Source organism: Nicotiana sylvestris, chromosome 8 (genome assembly GCF_000393655.2).
Source record: "Nicotiana sylvestris chromosome 8, ASM39365v2, whole genome shotgun sequence".
Classification (NCBI taxonomy): Eukaryota; Viridiplantae; Streptophyta; class Magnoliopsida; order Solanales; family Solanaceae; genus Nicotiana; species Nicotiana sylvestris.
In genome coordinates, this window is record NC_091064.1 from 113,331,082 (window position 1) to 113,336,559 (window position 5,478).

The 5,478-nt window shown below is 34.0% G+C and overlaps 1 long non-coding RNA gene across 1 annotated transcript; it reads left to right on the plus strand.

Annotated features, from left to right (window-relative positions):
- The first annotated feature begins 473 nt into the window (after positions 1-473).
- Positions 474-4,482, plus strand: LOC104228239 (uncharacterized). The gene is made up of 4 exons (XR_711298.2): positions 474-660; positions 2,668-2,764; positions 2,845-3,096; positions 4,363-4,482. It is a non-coding gene; the product is annotated as an uncharacterized lncRNA (long non-coding RNA).
- Positions 4,483-5,478: the final 996 nt, after the last annotated feature.

Sequence of the window (5,478 nt, forward strand, 5' to 3'; positions counted from 1 at the left end):
TGTGGTGGCCGATGCTTTGAGTAGGAAGTCAGCCAGTATGGGCAGTTTTACCTTAGGTGATGATGGAGTTTTGAGATTGCAGGGTCGAGTTTGTGTGCCTAATGTGGATGGACTCCGAGAGTTAATTTTCGAGGAGGCCCATAGCTCCCGATACTCTATTCATCCGGGCGCCGCAAGTTATTAGGGACCAACATTTAACGACAAGTTTTAAATATGGTCCCTAAAAGTGTACTTATAGGAATGAGAATTTTTTTGGTCTTTAAAAGGCAAATTTATTTTCTAAATACATGACCAGACTTATTGTGGTCCAAAAAAATATTAATATCTAGTCTCTAATAATTGTTTTGAGCGGGATAGGGCGCGAATCTAACGAAAACTAAAGTAAAAAAAAAAGAAGGAATACTCCAAAATTTCACGGTAATCCCTCCAAATTCACTTTCACCTTAAATCCCTCCAAAATACTTTCACAAAATCCCTAAACTTCATCCCTAAGAGGCAAAACTAAAAAGTAGGCCATCAAGATCCCTAACAGGCGCTGCTAATCCTCATCAAAATTCAGAAAGTTGCAAAGAACTCAGAAGCTAGGTTGGTGTCGAAAATTCATCTCTCTCCAAGCGACTTCACACAAATTATACCATTAGATTATCCGCCTAATCAAGAGTGAGTTTAATTTTGTTTTCTTTAATTTGTTCTGTTTATTCTTTCTTCTCCGTGCTTGTTTTTCCAGATTGAATCAGAAATTGAAAAAAGGGTTCTACAATTTTTTGTTTCTTTAGTTGTTTTCTGTAATTGATTGTTTTGAATACTGATGTGAGTGATAAAAGTGAGATTATTGGGTTTAAAATTGGGGGACATAGGTCAAGGAGGAGAAATTTGTACAAAAGAGGGGCCGTTTGGTTGCTGATAAAATCATCGGACATCAGAGAATGTCAAACACCCCAAAACTAAAATTTCACCAAAAATAGGTATTGGTTGCTCGTATTAGGACTGCAATATAATTTATTTTTTCTTGTAGAGTTTCGTCTATGCGATAGTTTTATCCTTTGCGATTTGCATTATACAATTCTTCTGGAGACTTTTCTTGAACGGTCATGAGGATGTCTTGTGATTTTTCATATGAGGTGATGAGTTGGTTCGATTTTTTTTCATACTATTAGGTGCTCTAGTTCAGTTTCCTTACTCTGATTGTTATGGGTTGTTTAAATTATATAGTCAACTTATTACCTTTGGTAAGTCTAATCAAATATTTTTAAAAATTAGATGAAGAAGAAACAGTGATGTAAATTAGCTTTGTTAAAGTATTTTCCATGGCAAACAATTTTTCTAATGCAAACATTTCATTGAGTTCATCCACTGAATTTATTTAGTCAATAGCACTCTAGTTGGAGTGATGGACTTGCTCGTCGAAGCACTTCGTTGTCAATGCCATTTGTTCTGTCGTGAACTACTTACTTCAAAATAAGGTCAATATTTTGAGCATTATAGTATAGGTTCTGTTTTGATTCTAGTTATAATGTAAGTTTTATTTTGATTGAAAAAGAATATTTTGATGGAGTGGAAAATATAGTTCTTCACTAAATAATAAATCTCGGTTTAGTTCAGGAAACTGGTTATTGAAATTCAAGCTGGAGTCAGTGTTAAATACAGAAAATGATGGATTATTGATTTGCATGTCTGGATTGAGTAGATGATAAGCCACAACAACTTTTGGTGTATTATTATAAAATTTGCAGCTCACAAGGGATGTCAAGTGTATGTTTTCTGATGATAAGAGAGGTTGTGACTAACTGATATATATATATATATATATATATATATATATATATGGGCAAAACTGAGCATTGTTTGTGAAATTTTCAATTTGTTTTTTCATTAAAGAATGGAAAAGTTCTTTTGTTTTGACAGCTTATTACTCTTGGGTTCTTTCAAGAGTGGCTTTTGTGATTTGTAGAATAACTCACATTTATGTATATATGCTGGCTTTCCTATCACTTGGAGTTGCTTCCTCTGGTTGTAATTGATGGGCTGTGATGTAGTTCAGAGATAGGCCTGTTGTTGACTGAAAAATGGATGCCTGTAGTGAATTATTCAATTTTCTGCCCAACCACTTCCTTCTGTGCATTTCAGAAGCTTTTTTCCTTATACTGTTTGAAGATATATTCATGTGAAATAGGGGAAGGAAGATGGGGCCACTACTTGCGTTTGCTATATGGTTTTAGTAGTGGTAGTCTTTGTGCTGACTTTTGGCTTCTATGCGTTGTATATTTGGTTAATCTATTAGTTGGTCAGAACGGTATAAAGGGCTAAGAACTCTGTTTGGTTTCTGTCCTTTTGGTTTGTAATAAATTTTCTTGGAATTGTTCCTTACCTAAAAAATATTTTGACAGCTTATTACTTAATATATTTTGACTGCATACTAATAGGAATTTATTCTCTAGCTTTCCATCCACTTTTGCTAAATCAAATATTTAGTGGATGATCCTTTTATCCGATACTTTGTATGCATCAAAACTTTTAATTATGAGAAATTTATTAACTGAATAATGCAATATGTAATTGCAGTACTATAATGTGAAAGGCATGGCCACTTCTCTATAGATTTGTTGTTGTTGAATTAATTTGATGCCAAATATTTAGTATTATGATTTATTGCAACTGGTACTCTAGGGAAAGGAGGGCGAGAGCTTAGATCTATGCAAACTGATATTTCATTTTCTCCTTACTATTGATCAAGTTATGCAATCCACCCAAACAATTCACACAAGTATGGTTTCTCAAATCTTTTTGATCACAAGTTTATCATTTTTACAATATTTTCTAACATTATAAATTAAGCAAATGTAGGTTCATGTACTGCTGGAAAGGTAAAAAAGGTTCGAGGAAGTAACAAGTGCAAAGAAGTTGCATCACTTGAAGTTGGGGAGAAGCTAAAAGTAACATTTTACAATAATCGAACGGTTGGAAAGAATAGCAATCTATTTTCGAGGCACTTGGAAAAAATAGTTCGTGACCGTAATATATGTCTGTTGGGAGTATCATCGTGGGATCGCATTAAGGAAGAAAAGTTAATTCACATGTGGGCAGCTAACTGTTAAGGTAACTGGATGGAATATTCCAATTTCTTCTTTGATTCCTCTTTTCGTTCAATTCTTGGTGCTTCACTATTTTTTTTTTTATTTTCTTATTTTTTGCAATTACACTAAGCATTGAGCTTAGTGTTCATTTTATATATATCAAAATGGTTTATAAAAATAAAGTGTAATCAAATTTAGGTCAACTATAGAACTATGGTGGAAGGACTCCTCCCCTTTACAATTGGTCCTAAAATGCAAATGAAATTAAGTGCTCCCTATGTGCGATGATAAAAATACAGTTATACAATAACATAGTAGAGAGGGTGTAAGGTACAGCAAATGTATCTTCATGTTGACTTTGACCCTTTGTTATACTAACATTCTTGATTACCTTTTACTATTCAAAGTTTTAGTTTTGAGTCTTCTTTTCTACTGTGCTTGAGAAGAGTGCATTTAAAATATGTATGATAACGATTTTCATGCTATATGCAAAAAGAACCAAAAAAAGGAGGTCATTGCTCTTGTCTGCTCGCCTGGTATTCTTGTTGACTGAGACTTGACATTCATATGGCAATACCAGCATTTATGTCTGGCAATTTGATGTGATTGCTTAACCTTGGTAGTTATAACATTCCCTTCTGAAATTACATGTTAAATATTGAAGTTAATCAGTATGGTGTGTACTGCAAGTGGAAGGGGAGCTAATCTCTCTTATTTGCCTCTCGGTTTACATTTAATTTAGACCTCATATCTATATCTGTAAGAAGCCAGTCATATATTTGTAGACAAAGTTATTCTGCATTAAATATGACGAGGATTTTGAAAGCGGGTGCAATAACTAGGCACCGAAAGTATGGAGAGAACATCGACAACAAGTGGTTAACTAGGTAGCAAAAGTAATAAGAGAATTTTGACCAACGAAATATTAAGTAGGCTACTGATACTTCCTGCTTTAGAGAAGTCCTAATTGTACTAAAAGTGTAAAGATAGGTAGTTTCTTGATTTTTGCAAAAGATAAGGCATATAAACAGGGAATCTTTCTTAGTTTTAAATTCCTCTATTTGAATCAACATTGTGCATGTTCTACTGATGTAGCTACTGCTGGTGCACCAGTTGTTGATGTTGTTGGTGCTGCTGGTGCACCAGTTGATGATTTAGTTACTGCTGGTGCATGTTCTATGTTTTAACTGCCACATGACTCTCCATATTTGTAGTCACAATAGCAACATGGTTTCCATCAATTTCTTGTTCATTTCTATATGGACTGACTAACACAAGGCTCTTCCAGCTTTATTGGATTTGTTCTGTGGCTGATCAGGTGTGAGGTTAAGAGTTTCATTAGCAGCAGTGACAAATCCCCAGCAAGTTAAGTTTCTGCCATTGCTGCAACTCCCAAGATCAAATGAAGGAAAAGAAACGTTATTGAATTCAACAAATAGAACTGAGATATGATTAAGAAGGACTAGAAGCCTTAATATAGTTTCAAGATCTGTGTATGTATATATATATATATATATATATATATATATATATATATATATATGTACAGGACTAAGATGCTGTTTTAGTTGATTAAGAGAATGTTCTTTCATTTTTTCTATCTTGTTGAGGAAAGTGAAGACAAATTTCCATACAAAGAGTGTTTTAGTGAATTGGGAAAATAGAATTCTCTATTTTGTGTCTCTTCGGCTGGTGAATGGCAGTTCATCTGCTACTGTTACTTTTTTTGACATCTTTTAGTCATTCTCTAAGCTATGGGTCTATTTCTAGAGAGGTCTCTATCACCCAAATTATTCACTTCCATACCTACTTCCATACCTACTAAACTTACTGTTCTTTTTGTCAATTTCCATACCTACTGTAATAACATTCCGTCTACACTATTATAAATAGTTTTTCTAACTGAAATTTCTTATTTCTTCAACAGGTTTTGGATATTGAAGTTTACTTGAAGTCGATTTTTGACGACATTAAGATTAACCATCATTTTGCTGGACATTTCAAGAAAATTTTACATTACAATCGAGGGATATTATTAGTGTCACACCTCCTTTTTCCGCACCTGAGAGGGTGCAAGAGAGTTTTTCCAATTAAAGGACAATCGAAATGAGATTTGTTTATTTATTTCAGAGTCGCCACTTGGGAGGTTTAGGGTGTCCCAAGTCACCAATTTTGATCCCGAATCGAGGACATGAATGACTTCATATTACAGTCTGCGTACTAGAAATCCGGCTAAGGAATTATGTTAACCCGGGAGAAGGTGTTAGACATTCCCGAGTTCCGTGGTTCTAGCACGGTCGCTCAACTGTTATATTCGGCTTGATTATCTGATTTTATACAAATACGAACTTATGTGCCAATTTTATCTTTTAACCGTTTTTATCATTATTATTATTTTTACAAA